This window comes from Dama dama, chromosome 33 (assembly GCF_033118175.1).
Source record: "Dama dama isolate Ldn47 chromosome 33, ASM3311817v1, whole genome shotgun sequence".
NCBI lineage: Eukaryota > Metazoa > Chordata > Mammalia > Artiodactyla > Cervidae > Dama > Dama dama.
In genome coordinates this window covers 32,680,296-32,696,917 of record NC_083713.1, presented here as the reverse complement: position 1 = coordinate 32,696,917, position 16,622 = coordinate 32,680,296, and the positions used below count along the sequence as shown (strand labels likewise).

General features: G+C 40.3%; 1 protein-coding gene across 1 annotated transcript in view; it reads right to left on the bottom strand.

Moving 5' to 3' along the window:
* SCN9A (sodium voltage-gated channel alpha subunit 9) overlaps positions 1 to 6,731 on the bottom strand; it is a 160,906-nt gene extending 154,175 nt beyond the window's left edge. Inside the window, exon 1 of the mRNA XM_061135142.1 lies at positions 6,518 to 6,731. The gene's annotated coding sequence lies outside the window, so the exon portion shown is untranslated. The remainder of the gene's footprint in view (positions 1 to 6,517) is intronic.
* Positions 6,732 to 16,622: the final 9,891 nt, after the last annotated feature.

Below are 16,622 nucleotides of genomic sequence, written 5' to 3'. Positions count from 1 at the left end.
ATTTATTCCTCTGTGTTTTCAACACATTATACAGTATTTTATAAAGATTCTGAATTATAGGAGAGACAATATGAATTTCCAAAGGAGATTATTTGCATAGTCATTCCACAAACATTCATTCCTGAAAGTCTGTCAGATGATCTCACGGGATTGTAAGAAGCTGAATATTCATTGGAAGGACTGATGCTGAAGCTGAAACTCCAATACTTTGGCCACCTGATGCAAAGAACTGACTCATTTGAAAAAATTCTGCTGCTGGGAAAGATTGAAGGCGGGAGGAGAAGGGGACAACAGAGGATGAGATGGTTGGATGGCATCACTGACTCAATGGACATGAATTTGAGTAAACTCCGGGAGTTGGTGATGGACAGGGAGGCCTGGCATGCTGCAGTCCACGGGATCGCAAAGAGTTGGACATGACTGAGCGACTGAACAGAACTGTTTCGTTGACCCCTGATGATGACATTTCTTTTCTCCCTACTTGAATTACCATAATTTGTCCAGGATAACAAGAATATATATATTATGCTGGAGGAGGGAGGTCATTTCAACTTTGTAAAATTTGCTCCATGAAAGGATTACCTATAAATATTGGGCCCATAAAATTTACCTATAAGCAATATTAACTCTATACCATCACCCAGAGAAAGCAAAAGCATCATTTACCAATAAAATATTTTACTTATTCCATTTAAAACATATGTATAGTTAGCAAATCATCCTACTCGAAGCCCTAAAGAAAGCAACTCCATTGAACTTGAAAGAATGAACATTTAGTGGAATTTAAGTCATACATAAGGAGATATTTTATTACCAAACAACATTTCTCTTGTTTTCCCACGTTATATTTTTATGTATCAATATGAATATGTACTATTTACTTCTATTTGCTTCTTTTTTGAACTTGTAAATCATAGGCCCTGAAGAAGTTGACATTTTTAATTACATTGAATGACTGATACAGTTGGCAGACACTACATACCAAGAAATTGCCCCAATTTAAAAAAAAAAAAAATCAGATGACACAAGAAGTTTGGTTTGGCATATAACACAAAGAAGATTTCATTAACCATCTCTATAGAAATGTCTTTGTATTTTAATACATCTATCTAATCTTATTAATTCTTCTTTAGAGGCTCAATTTTCCAATTATTTGTATAAATACTTTGGCCTAACAGTGGAGCGAAATTTGTATTACTGTTTAGAAGATGAGATGTAAGAGAGAAAGGGAAAGAAAAAGACATTCATTTCAGGGAAGAGATGGTAAGTTAATGATAATGTAAATGCACCCACTCCCTTCAAGAGTGAACAATTTCCAAGTGAACAATCATAGGTGCAATTAAAGTTTTATCATACGTTGATAAATGATTCAGACAGCTTTGTAAAAAATCCAAAGAGACGTTTTAAAGAAAGTTGTGATCAATAATGGCAGTCTCTCAAACACCTGACACAACAAAAGGAAATTATAAAATGAATAGCAATGAAATTACAGTTAAAGTAATGGTATAATTTAACAACAATATATGGCTTTTGGCTCCAGGTTATATTATTCTAAAAATCCAAAGGTATTTCCTATATTAAAAAGCAGCAATGACAGAATTTCTTTTTCACTTAAAATACAGTTATTTTAAAGAGAAATGAAAAGAGAATGACTTTCTCGGTGAGACGAAAAAGATACAGAATAATTCAGTTCTCCATACAATATCAACTCAAATTTGTTTGCGGCAGATGATATTTATTGGCACTCTTTGAGAGATTCCCTCCCACTTCCCCTCTTTCATGGTCTGGCATTTTTCCTCACCACTCAAGGGTTTCATTCCTCCAAACTTCATTCTACTTTTAGGTGCCCAAGGCTGATGGTTTTCCCTGTTGCCTAAAGCCAGTGCCTTCCAGCTACACAGAGAAGGAAAAGCAAGTTAAACCTTCGATGAAGAAATTTCATTCTGCAGGATGGCGAGACACCAACTGTTCTCTCATAGTCCACAAAAGTAACCTACCCACCTTTTTTGAACGTGCTCTTATAAATTCTCATAAGAAAATAATTTTCATACAATCTTAGGATATCCATTTCATTATGACCTTGCCATCCTAAATAGTAACCTAATCCTACACAGCTCCGAAGAAGGAAGCCTAATAACTAAATGTGGGAATGAATTAGTTAATGGAGGATATGTAAAATGGGAGCCTGACTTCAATGAGTGCACAGATGCACTCCAATACATTACAACAACCCCACTGTACCATCATAAGGGCAAATTTAACAAAATCCCTGGTGACAATTCATGAAGTAGTTCAGTCCTTCAAGGAGAAACACGATTGCCCAATTCTTTACCAAAAACAAACAAGTGGTTGATCACTTGCAAGACAAAAATATCACTAATCAAAGCTAAGTGCCTAATTGAAAGCTAAATTTTCAACCAAATGTTACTATAAAAACTTATTTTTCATTTAATATCATTATGTATAGGCTCAGAAAAAGAGGGGGCTTATTGCCACACAAAGTGTAGGCATGCGTGTGCATAAACTGCAGTATAAATACAATGTTATCATTAACCAACAAGCATTTTGAAGCCCACTCTCCTATCCGGGAAAATCCCATGGACGGAGGAGCCTGGTGGGCTGCAGTCCATGGGGTTTAAGAGTCAGACTCCACCGAGCGACTTCACTTTCACTTTTCACTTCCATGCATTGGAGAAGGAAATGGCAACCCACTTCAGTGTTCTTGCCTGGAGAATTCCAGGGACGGGGGAGCCTGGTGGGCTGCCGTCTATGGGGTCGCACAGAGTCGGACACGACTGAAGCGACTTAGCAGCAGCAGCAGCAGCTCCTATCCCCAAAATAGTGATGGATCTTCCTAGATTAGCCCACAGTGTCTCTCTGAGTCTTCCTAGTGGACATTTTGGATTTGTGAGTTAATTTGCCCCTTGAGTCTGGAGTAAACACAAATTTGGATCATGTAGGCACCAATCTATGACCTCCACTTCATTTGATTATACTTCCATCCACTGAGCCCACTGTTCTCATTTTTTATGAAACAAGATTTTAAATTTAGTGATTACAAAGTGAGTCTCAAATCCTGGTGAAAGATGTAGAAGATCGGGATTGGGAATACATGTAAATCCATGGCTGATTCATATCAATGTATGACAAAACCCACTGGAAAAAAAAAATAATAATAATAATAAAAAAAAATTAAAAAAAAAAAAAAAAAAAAATAAACCTAATAAGGTCATCACTGTATATTATGAGTCACTTGCACTAAAGTCATAAAGTCATTGGATTATGCACTCCAATGTGTCTTTAAAATACGTTTTAATCCAGTTGTGGTTACTGCCTTTTTAGGGTGTGTTATAATATACTTCCCTTTGGATACCTTAAAGCCTACACTGCTGAGAGATGGGAATACATCTCAAGATATTTTAATTTTACCTCTTCAGAATCATAGTTCTGCACTGTAAACTTACCAGATGCTCAACAAAGAAAGAAGTGGAATCCTAAAATGCTTAAGTTTACAGGGTTACTGAACTCTATGGTGAAATAAGTCTTATCTTTGTTCATAACTATCTAGGAACCCCCTACTTCCCCACTGCAGGTACGACTCTGGAAGCAGGGTCAGCAAGAAAGACATGGTGTCTGTTCATTTGGAGCATCCAATACATAAAACCACAAAATATACAGATCTACAAAATACCAGCATGCTGTAATAATCACTATGGAGGAAACAAACAAGGTACCAAGACAGAAACAAATATGTAATGGTCTACTTTTGACAAGGAGATCAAGAATAATCTCTATGAAGGAGAGACCTTTGAGCTGAGGTTGTAAGTGCAAACAAGCTAGACATTTAGATAGAGGAAGGAATAGTCCAGGCACTGGGAACATTTGAAAAGGCCTTAGGGAGTGAAACTGCTTCTTGCGTTTCAGGTACTAAAAGACCAGGGTGGGTAGAGCATATAAATGAATGGGAGATGCGCTCAGAGAGGTTGTAGTGGAGGGCCAGATTAGACAGTGAGCTGGATGCTAACAGAAGGAATGTGTTGATAATCCGTTTTTGTGTTTCTGCATTTATTCCTTTTTTCTTTGTAGTTATGATCCACTGAATGTTCTTAAGGGGAGACACAATGGTGTTGCTTTCTTGGAGAGGTAATTACAAGGGAGCAAACTATGGAAGTAGAGAGGTTGCGTCAAGGCTGTAGCATGAATCCAGGAAAGTTATAATCATGCCACAAATCTGGTGGCAGGGTAGATAAAGAAAGCAGGGTGGAAGAGGTACAACTGAGAAGTATAATTGGATAGAGATGCATTTGGGAGATAGGACTGAGAGATCGAAATATGGACTGATTAGGGATGAAATGCTATGAGGAGGAAGAGAAGGGAGTAAATACTTGGTGAATGGTGGAACCATTAATTCAGATGACAAAGACTGGGGAAAAGGATCTGAGACAGAGTTTTAGGGAAAATCATACATTGTTACCATTATGACATTCAGAATGACCCATTCATAGCTCTAAACTTTAAGTGCCTTTACAAGGTTAGAAAAAACAGCATATAATTCTTCCCAGTACTTCACACTCTTTCACATATCTAACAGGCATAGATATTAGATAAATATTTTTACTATTCATGAAAAACACAACATTCTACTTTTTTCCTTGCCACAGAGAAAGTTGGTCCTTCACATTAAATAGGGTGAATAGGATCCCATAGATTCCACCTCTGAATTTCTTACTTTTTCTTTGCTGCCAAAAGTCTCCTCAGCAACAGGTAGCAAAAACACAGAAGCACTACCACAGCAGGGCTCCCATGATAACCTCCTGGTCCTAGGAGAGCAGGAGGCTGATCTTGGCAGAGAGACAACCCTGACTCATCTTTCCTCCATAGAAGCATCAGGTACCTTGGAAGCCCTAACCTGCACCATAGGAATCATGGCACACCATACACCCAGCTTCTATAAGAATATGTCACCATGTCCCTCGATTGCACAATGGTTCACCTTCAAAAGGGGACCTCTAAATAGACAGGTACTTAAACCATCTACAAAATACAAAACTTATCTTAAGCTATTGTCAGTTGCTTAACACAGGGCACATCCTTCATTATATCATAAGCCATATTTTGTCGAGCATTTTATTGTGAATAAGCTGTTCTAGCAATCATGATTATCCCATATATAGAGCTCAAATAAGACAAGCTTTCAAATAATTAGCAACATTGTTAAAATGTTAAACAAAGATTAAACAAATAAAGATTAACAACTTAGTTTCTAAAAAAGTGAATTCTAGTTTATATTTTTTAAATGATGGAAAATAATTTGAAGACTTCAATAAAATGGGCTATTGAATAATTGGACTTGGTTTGCAGATTATATACAGATAAGTCTCATTGATATTAAAGCAAAAATCATGAATATATATTTTAAATTACCAAGAGAAAGAAAGAAAGGACAGTACCTTTCTCCTGCCCATGTAGAACCAGGAGAAATAGACAAGAACAATAATTGTGTTTCTGAAAAAAACTTGAACCTTTTAACACTGACTTCACAACAACAAATGAAAATCCATCATCCTTTTAAAAGCCTTCGTTGATCTGGTATTTATCTTATTGAAGCGAGCTTTTTAAAACTTCCCCTTAAGCTTCTCTCACATAAAAATTGCTCTTACCTTCAGAGCCGATAAAAATTACTTCGAACGCTGCTACTATAATAAAAAAAAAACTAAAATTATTTCAAACGCTGCTAATATAAACACTAAAATAATGAGAAATCTTTGCTATAATCACCAAAGTTGGCACTGAAGTTTCTAGTTTGTTAATCTCGTTTTGAGGTTTGTATTTCAAAGAAGTAACGAAAACAATTATTTTCTTCTAAAAACTAAAAGATAGTTTCAGCTTTAGTCGATAAAAAGTTAAAAATGATTCTGAAACCCATCTGAATTTCACTAACAAAATGCACATTCGTTTGAAAAGAAAATAAACTGCCCGGAGAAATAAGGCTAAGCCTCCCGTCAATCATCTGTGTTTATGTGCTCGGAAGGGGTGCGGCGCATCCTTGCCAGCCTACAGGTAGTGTCAGCTCTGCGGGTTCTGCACGCTCACCTTTGCAAATGGGAAACAGAACACATGTGTTTTGCTCCTAAAGAATACGACCTAACCCTGAATCCGAAACCCATCCGACGACTCAGCTACCGCAGACAGAAGAGAAATAACAGTAGCCATTCGGTACAGCGGCTCTGCCTTTCCACATTTTCAGGATCGGGCAGCAAACCCACACTGTCGAAACTGGCAAAAGACCGACCTTGCAAGGGAAACAGCTGCCTTTCCAGCTCCCCTTTGTCCAGTCGCTGGTACCTCCTCGCCTAACTTCTCCCCGCGCTACTTCCAGGTGGCGTTAATGCCAGGTGGCCCAAACCCGAGACGCGAAAACGGACACAGGTGGGTGTGGCGCTTGAGCAGAGCACTGGCGAGAGACCGGCGGCCCCCGTCCCCGCCACACCAGAGGAGCGGGAGAAAAGGCACTCACCCGCCGCCGTGCCCGCCGATCATGCCCACCCAGTGCGCCCGCGAGTCTGGCCCCGGGGAGGGCGCGGGCTTCAGGGACCCTTCCTCTCCCCCGGCGTCCTCTCCACTGCTGCCGCGCCCTCCTTCTCTGAGCTCCTGTTGCTCGGCCGGCGCCTGCCACTGCCCGCCGCTGGCACCCAAGCCGGAGCCCGCGGAATTGGAAACCAGACACTGGCCTGGCGAACGCGGGCGAGGGCCAGCCGGGCGACTGCGCCCCTCCTTCCGGGGCGCGCCCAGGAAGGCGGCGGCCCCGCCCCGGCGCTCCGGTCCCTCCTCGCTCCCCGCCCCTGCTCGGCGCAGCCCTCCGCTCCTGCTGGGGGCGCTGGGCGGGGACCCGCGCGGGGGCCCAGCCCCGACCTCCGTGTTGGAGATGCCACATGCTCTCCATTGTCCTCCAGTAGAGAGCCGAGGAGGGGGTCGCTCGACTGCGCACCCTCACCTACCCCATTGGACGGGGCGTGAATGTGTGTGAGTGTGTGCGTGTGCGTGTATCTGTGTGTCCCTCCAGCTGCCAGGAGAGTCCTTCCCTTATTTCACACCGCCCCATCACCCTTTCCACTCTTCCTGCTTTGCTGAATCGGCTAACGTTTCCGAGAAGCCACTTGACGCGGAGCGAGAGAAAGAACTACGGGCAGAGGAGGTGGGGACCGATGGCAGTGACCCCGCCAGTCCCTCCTGGGCCCCGAGCTCCGAGGATTCAATACTGGGAAGCGGTTCCCTCCCTGGGAGTTTGCCCACGGAGTCTGTTGGGGGGGATGGTGGCGCGCAAGACCTGTCTCTAGGCTGCGATTTTTCCTTTCTCTTTTATGATAGATCGATCGGGCTACCGAGACTTCCAGGCAAGCAAAGAATGCATTTCCTTTCAAAGGTGGAGTGAGGAGCCCAGGTCGCCCTGGGTGGGGAGGGAGACTTGGCGCAGAGGGTGCCTTCCCCGACCTGGGACCCGCTCATCTGGATAGGCCATCAGTCATATAGGTTCTGACTTTCGGAGCTGGGTAGGAGCGATTGTGAAAAGAAATCTCTATAAATCATTGTGTGCGGTTGCATGTGTGCGCGCGCGCGTTTTCTACAACAGCCTGTTGGGAGGAAGAATGATGCAAACAGAATCGAGTTATCTTTCTCAAAGAGAAACGGGAAATTTCCACCAAGGAGGAAACTGGAAGGATTTTTGACGTTGTGGCAAAGTGGATCCCGGCCTTAAAAAAGAGAGAGATCACCTTGCTATGTAAATATGAATGATGGGCATTTGCAGCTTTAGTGTAATTTACTTGCATGCCTTCTAATATGGAGATGATAACGTAGTGGTAAACACACAGAATTTCAAGCCCCAGGATTTACTTTTCTGGGCGGCTTACTGAGCTTCAGAGATTTGCCCTTTGGCCCTTAGCTGTCAAGTTTGTGAGGCTTTCAGTTGAAGAGCACACTCGGTCACTTGGGGCTAATACTCAAGGCCACTTCGTGACCAAGTCACTTTCTCTTCATTATTTGCAGATAGAGGAAAAAGAATTAACAGTAGTAGGAGTGATAGCCTTTTTGACTAGATGCAGTAAAGTCACTGTCTTTTCTTACCACCTTGAAGTCCCCCTTCAACTAAATCGTCTGATGTACAGTCACTGAGATGTAAAATTAGCTCAACCAACCATTTCTCTATAGTTCCCTGACACCTAATCTGGGTTTCATTAGGGAATAATACATATGATATTCAGAATAATTAGAACCCAGAGACTTTCAAACTCATGTTACTTTTTCCTCAAGAAAACTGTAAATTAGAACATAAAGACTCTAGCTGATTAAGACAAAGATAATGATCAATGCCAATGAGATGATTAAATTTATTAATATGATTAAGAGGAATTTTGATCAAATTCCATAGTACTCAAAGCCTTAAAGAAGCAATCAAGAACAAACCAAAGTACCATGCTATAAAATATAGAGTGAGTTTATTGGATTTGTATTTCCTAGAGATGATATAAAATCAAGACAAAAAGAGTCAAGATGAACTGATAAATGATGGCACCATATAGGAAATTAGAGTCACTTTTGGTGGTTAATGTCATATAACACTGTCCAGAAAACATCTCTAGGGATAGTGATGAGGTACTAGGCTGGGTGATTCATTGGTCTGATGAAGTATAGCTGTTTTTCTTCATGGCAAAAAACAGTTCTCCCCACCTGTGGGGTAGGAAAGGGATTTAGTATCCCCCTCCCCCTGCCACTAAGAAAATAATATACACCATGCTTTAACAATGAGTGTATACCACGCTTTGCCACTGTAGGAGTCCCTTCACTATACCTAGGTTCTTATTGGAAGTCTTAAAAAATAAAACCTCCTTGGTGTGTATGAGGGGTCCCTGGTGAGAGTTTGCCTGTGAATTTATTTGCAAAGTATGGTGTGTATTATTCATTCTTTTTCTAATTCTGCTTCATCTCCCAACTATTTAGTTACCACCATCTATTTAGTTCATGTACCCTTTTCAGTCTCACAAGCTTTTTGTAATCTCTTGCCTTTAGTCCATGCTGCTTATGTTTTTATTGCTCTTCTGGCAGTGCTGGGATTATTATATTTTTGTCTCTGCCTAAATTCAGAAAAAGATCATCTGAGTCTCCTATTCAATATTACATTAAATGCCCCTAAGAATTCACCAAGTACTCAAGTGATGGTGTTATATGTAGATATAACTAGATAATGCCATTGAAAAGGTTAAAAGGTAGGCTTGAATTGTAGGAGGCAGAGAAGAACCTGACTGAACCAGCCAACAACCAATTAATTTATGAACTATTCACAACTGATCTTCTATAATTTGGGTAGAAAAAAGTAGAGATGTTTGTATTTTGAAATTACTAATATTATTCTTCAAAACCAAAGCAAAAAAGAAGAATTGTTTTACTTTGGGCTGCCCGGGTGGTTCAGCGGTAAAGGATCTGCTGCAGGAGAAATGGGTTCAGTCTCTGGGTTGGGAAGATTCCCCTGGAGGAGGGCATGGCAACCCACTCCAGTATTCTTGCCTGGGGAATCCCAATGGACAGAGGAGCCTGGCAGGCTACAGTCCATAGGGTTGCAAAGAGTCGGACATGACTGAAGCGAATTAGCATCCACACACTACATGGAAATCTACACATTTGTCTTTTTCGCAATTGCCACTCCCAATTTTCAAAACTATAGAAGTTTCTGGAGAAGACATAGGCAGCAATGTGAGACAATAAACTAAGCAACATAGTACTGGCAGACTTTGCTTTTTCTCATTAAATAGGATTAGAAATATATTTCCTTTCTAGTATGTGCTAATGACAGTACTCTAATTTGAGATAAGTCAATTACAGTGAAAAAATGGGAGAATACAGCTACAAGTCTTTCTGAATACATAGCTAAAAAGTAGGGTTCAAAAGTAGTTTCAAAGTAAAATTATAAAGGTCTAGAAACATGATGCAATATGCAAGGGCTTCCCAGGTGGCTCAGTGATAAAAAATCCATTTGTCAAGCAGGAGTGCGTGCATGCATGCTTATTCGCTTCAGTGGTGTCTGACTCTTTGCGACGCTATGGACTGTAGCCTACCAGGCTCTCTCTGTCCATGGGATTCTCCAGGTAAGAATACTGGAGTGGATTGCCATGCCCTTGGCCAGGGGATCTTTCTGGCCCAGGGATCCAACCAGCGTTTCCTGCATTGCAAGCAGATCCTTTACCACTGGGGAAACCTGCCAAGCAGGAGATACAGGTTCAATTCCTGAGTAGGGAATATGTCCTGGAGGAGGAAATGGCAACCCACTCAAGTATTCTTGCCTGGAAACTCCTATAGACAAAGGAGCCTGGTAGGCTACAGTCCATGAGGTGGCAAAGAGACACAACTTAGCAACTGAGTGCAGACATACACAATATACAAAGAAGATTTTAGACATAATCTGAAGTAATAAGCATTATTTATGCATATGCATATAAAATTATGCATAATGAAACAGCAGGAGAAAAGCAGTTTCCTAAAAATGTGTCAGCTTCAGAATGTTTGCTGATCTAATTTTATATGGTCTTGGCCTTCGTGCCAGGGCTAGAAATAATTTGCATTCCTGCAGTGAACATGTAAAGACCTTTTTACATGTGAGACACTGGTAGAATTCTTAGAAGAGTATTTATTGTCTTAGTAGTGGGGCAAAATTAGTTTTAAAGTTGCTCCAGATATACACCAACAAAGCTTAAAAGCAAGATTTGAAAGAATCCAACTGGTTTCAACTTGCTAAAATGCTAACCAGAATAAAACACTTTTTGAAGGACCTAACAATGTAAAATTATCATTGACTGGCATCCATTTAAAAAAATTACCACACTTGCAAAGAAGGAAAATATGAACCGTAACTAGCAGAAAAGCAAATTAACAGGAACAGACTCAAAAATTATATAGATGATGGAATTAACAGATTAGTACATTATATTCCACATTTATGTGTGCTTTGTATGCCCTGGATAGTAGAAAAAAATCTGAGCATACACAAAATACAAACTGTTCTCTCCTTAAGCATTCATATTAGATAAATGTTATATCTACTGCCACCTGGTGTTCAAAATAAGTCAAGTGTTACAGAAAGGTAATCTTTTCTACCGTTTTCTTTCTCTTCTATTTTTGTTTAACGTCGTTTTTTAAGAGAAGCTTTAAGTTTACAACAAAACTGAAAGGGAGATACAGATCTTCCTCATATACACCCTGCCTCCGTACGTGTCCAGCATGTTTGTTCTATCTAAGCAAAGGAGAAAAGAAGCATACAGCAAACTTTTCCCCATGAGATCTTTCTTTCCTTTTTTCTTTTTTCTCCTTCCTTCCTTTATTTCTTTTGTAGGGGACAGTATTTATACCAAGTTCTCTCAAATTTACTTATTTCCATTACTATTCCCATTCTCTTGGCTTGAGTGGCATGAACTTTTATCTGGGTTATATAAACAGTATACACGTTGCTTTTTCAGCTTCAGCACTACCAATTCTAATTCTCTACAGTCCCTATTTACCAAGTGGCCTTCAGGATGAAGGTCAAATTTCTTAACTTAGGTTTTACCTCTAACAGAACACTTTTGCTCTTGTGCTTTCCTCTAAAGAAGCAGTCTGCCCCAATACCTATGCTTGACTCACTCCTGTCATTGTCCAGGTCTTAGATGTCACATTCTCTAAGCCCTGCTTGCAGTGCTAAGTATGGATTAAATTCCCCTCCTCCCTGCTTCCATTATACCCTGAACTTTATCAAAACATTTATCACATTTTATTGTAACTGTTTGGGTGCCAGCGAAACCTTCCCAATGAAGTGATGCGTTAGCTGGACTTGGGAGGCTGTTCATGAATTAGTCAGGTAGATGGAGTTGAGGATAAAGGCCTTCCAGGAAGAAGGAATATTCCTGTGCAGCTGCAGATGACTTCACTTTCAGTTTGAAGGAAATTTAGGAAGCATTTGGGCCAATGATAGAACATAAACCAAGAGGGAAGGAGGCATGTGGTCATAAAAGGTCTTGAATGTACACTGATAAATTGTCTGGACTTAATCCAGAAGGGTGACATTCTCAGTGTTTTGAAAATATGAATTATCATCAACATATTTGATATGTAGAAACACAACTTATATTAGAAAAAAATACACATTACTCTGGCAACACTGGGAAGGATAGTTTGAATAATCATACAGAGGAGAAAAAATAAAGACCTAAAGAAACTAATGAAGTAAAAGTGGAACAGTATAGTCAGAACTCATAGTTTGTTTTTTTTCCTTTAAGTAGAATTTTTTTTAATACATATTTATTGAATTCAGACAGGAGAATAGATTGAGATATTTAGGATAGATCAAAAGTTTTTGACATGAGTGGCAATAGATGACAATGTTGATTTTATTAATAACCCTCTGGTACTCTCCAAGAGTATTATCAGAGGAATAGACTTAATGTGAGAATTAGATGACTAAGAGATACTGGGGGACATCCAGGTGGAAGTGTTCAGGAAGAAATCTGGATGTGTGGACTCAACATAGTATTGTCATTTTTAAAAATCCCAAATATGATATTTAAAACCTATATTTTAACAAAGGAGTACACAGAACATGATCTCGAAAAAAGTGTTTTTGATAGGAGTCACAACTCAATTTTATTTGGCAACATCACTTTGCTCATATTATTTTCTTGATTTATGCTTGACACTTTGCTGCTGCTGCTGCTAAGTCGCTTCAGTAGTGTCCGACTCTGTGCGACCCCAAAGACGGCAGTCCACCAGGTTCCTCTGTACCTGGGATTCTCCAGGCAAGAATACTGGAGTGGGTTGCCATTTCCTTCTCCAATGCATGCATGCATGCATGCATGCTAAGTCACTTCAGTCATGTCCGACTCTCTGCAACCCCATGGACAAGCAGCCCACCAGGCTCCTCTGCCCACAGGATTGTCTAGACAAGAACACTGGAGTGGGTTGCCATTTCCTTCATGCTTGTCACTTTAGGGATCCACATTTGGCAACAAAACACAGAGAAGAGAACCAAACAAATATCCAGTGTACCCTATCCAGTGTATCACAGGGTATCCACATAGTGGATGTTGTGGCACGTTTCCCATCCTCCAGGAAAAAAAAACTAATCCCTGAAATCAGAAGATGTATGGGTTCCTCATGGCTTATAGCTGTGGTCCTATATGGGAGTTATCCTTGAATGAAGGAAGAAGCCTAATTCAAGGTGTGGCCCCTCTCCAGAGGCAGCCCATATTCCAATGACTGGTTAATGGAAAGGTACATAGACCCAGTCACTTTGCCTGGATAAAGGGGAGTAAGTGCCCTAAGTTGACTGAGGCTGCTCCTGCAACTGCACTAAGATTCAATTTCTTTTGCCCAACCAGTCTTCCTTTATTTCTGCTCAGCTATGATTCCTGAGATGACTTCCCAACGAACCTCCGTACTAATCTTTATGTCTGATTCCTCTGTCTCAAAAGAGTCAGTATTGCACAGAAATGTTGAGGAAAGTGGAGCCAACTGCCCTGTTGTATTGTTATGGGGAAACTGAGAGTTTGAAGAAAATATTTTCCAGTCTCTATCATCTGGCAGTATTTCTGACATTTCCTTGGAAGTCAGAGGTTCAAAGCATTGGAGACAGGGGAGTGAATTGGCTGTTTGTTAGAGGAATAAGAGCTTTGGAGACTGCAGACCCCTTCAAGCCAGATAGATATCTGCTTACAATGAGAGTGTAGACTGGAGGTTTTGATCCCTGTTATAAAGAAGTCAGAAGTTGAGGACACATGAAAATGCCTAATGAATTTGTATCAACCATGGACCAACAGTGACAACCTCTTGTTTGGAGAGTCTGTTACTGTTTATATTACTCCTTACCATAGACTTTGTTCAGCTCAGTTCAGTTCAGTTGCTCAGTTGTGTCCGACTCTTTGTGACCCCATGAACCGCAGCACGCTAGGCCTCCCTGTCCATCACCAACTCCCAGAGTTTACTCAAACTCATGTCCATCAAGTCGGTGATACCATCCAACCATCTCATCCTCTGTCATCCCCTTCTCCTCCCGCCTTCAATCTTTCCCAGCATCAGGGTCCTTTCAAATGAGTCAGTTCTTCACATCAGGTAGCCAAAATATTGGAGTTTCAGCTTCAGCATCAGTCCTTCCAATGAAAATATTCAGGACTGATCTCCTTCAGGATGGACTGGTTGGATCTCCCTGCAGTCCAAGGGACTCTCAAGAGTCTTCTCCAACACCGCAGTTCAAAAGCATTAATTCTTCGGCACTCAGATTTCTTCACTGTCCAACTCTCACATCCATGCATGACCACTGAAAAAACCATAGCCTTAACGAGGCAGACCTTTGTTGGCAAAGTACTGTCTCTGCTTTTTAATATGCTGTCTAGGTTGGTCATAAGTTTTCTCCCAAGGAGTAAACATCTTTTAATTTCACGGCTGCATAGACTTTGTAGTGTGATTAAAAACATGGAGTGTCTTCTGCAACTCAAATGATGCACAAAAGATCTGGACTTAATAAGTACAGATGATTTTTCACTTCAGGTTCTTATCAAAGAATGTATTACATTCTGTAATTCAAAAGCATTGTTGAAAGAAAGGGGATACTGTCCTAGTTAGCCATTGTATGTGCTTCTGATTTATGAACACCCCTAAAATATATATCTGAACCAGACCATTAGAGAACTGTGAACTGAGGTCCAACTGATATAATTGCTTTTTCAGATCTCTTAGGCCACTAGCCCATATTGAGGGTTGTTATCATAAAGTATCAGTCTCATGGGAACCGGGGAAGGAAGAGGATGGTGACAGAAGGCTGAAATGATGGCCATTGGCTAATTGTAGCTTTTAATGATCTACCCTACAGTTTTTTGGAAATCTCCCAAATTATACATATTTGGAAAATGATCTGTATCGTTAAGCTGGGTTGGCAAGGACATTGTAGTGCTCAAGAATGAACAGGATAATGGCTGCACTTTGACTGACTTATTTTCTTTTACATTCTTGTAACAATCACTTTGCTTTCTATCCTTTTTCCCCCAGTGATTTAACTTTGCAGTAGCTACTTATAAGCTGAAGAGTCCTGCTATCTTATCTTGTTTCTATCCTACATTTGAGTTCAGACTCTCTATACCTAAACAAAGCTAAACAGCTTTGTCAGAGTCAAATATATTAAAGAACATATTTCCTTCTTAAAAAAGATGACAGGATAAAAGATACTGTTGTGTTTAACTCATGAAACTCATGAAAGGATGAAGTGTACTATAGTGTTTAAAAAACCTAGGCTTTAGGGGCAGGTGAAGGTTGTCGATTGTGTTATTATGAAAAAGTTCTCTGAACACTCTATGCCCTAGTTCTCTCCTTATGGAAATAGTAACACCTGTCTTGTATAAGTCTGTAAGGATTTCGTTAGACCATGTCTATATAAAGCGCTTATGACCAGGCTTGTCACATAAAACTAATAGTTAATGCTCAATGAAAAATAGATGAATAAATAGAGTAATAGCTAAGTTTTTGAGGCAGTTGGCACACAATCATTCAATCCTCAGTACAACCCAAGTGTTAAGGATTTTTGCTATTCCTATTGAACAGATAAGGAGACTAAGGGCATATCTTAAATAATTTTCTACACAAATAATAAATGATGCTATACCACGTCTTCTGAGTGGAAACAAAAATCAACAACCAAAGAGGTAGGGAGGAGAAGAAGAGGGAGAAAGAGGAAGGGAAGGAGGAAGAAACAGGAGTTTCTAGAGATAGAAAGGAGAACCAGTTTATTTCAGATTGTTGGAACATGAAATACTTCTTTTCATTTCAATAGTCTTTGACCATGCAGCTTTCTCTGACTGGAAAGGCAGCCTCATTCTTTGTGTAGATAATTCTTTTCAACCATTATTTCTCAATTTGAAGCCAATTCTCAACTTCTAAGCCTGGGTCAGGTTCTCCCTGCCTTATGCTTTGTACTTTTCTTTCATTACATTTGACACAATTGTAATTAATTTTCTATTTTTCAGCCTAGCCTGCTAGACCATAACTCTATGGGGAAAAAAGGAATATATGCATCCTATTTATTGTTGTTAGCTGTTTTGTCTCAAAGTTGTGCCCAACTCTTTGCAACTCCAGAAAGTGAAGTCCACCAGGCTTCTCTATCCATTAGACTTCCCAGACAATAATACTGGAGCGGTTGCCATTTCCTTCTCCAAGGGATCTTCCTGACCCAGAAATTGAACCTGCATATCCTGCATTGGCAGGTGGATTCTTTATCCCTGAGTCACCAGGGAAACACTCTATTTATTACTATACCTTAATGCTAAAGGTGCCTGGTACAGAGAAGAAGTTCAAATGTTGAATGAATGAATGTAATAATAAAGAAGAAACTGGTAAGTGAATGTGGGGCTGATGGTGATAAAATATTTTATAAAATAACATTTGCAAACATGGAAGGCAGATATAAATGGTGCATTGAAATTATGACAATCTGTTTGATTACTTTCGTGTATGATACTGAAGTTGAAGCTCCAATACTTTGGCCAACTGAAGCAAAGAGCCAACTCATTGGAAAAGACTCTGGTGCTGGGAAAGACTGAGGGCAGGAGAAGAGGGTG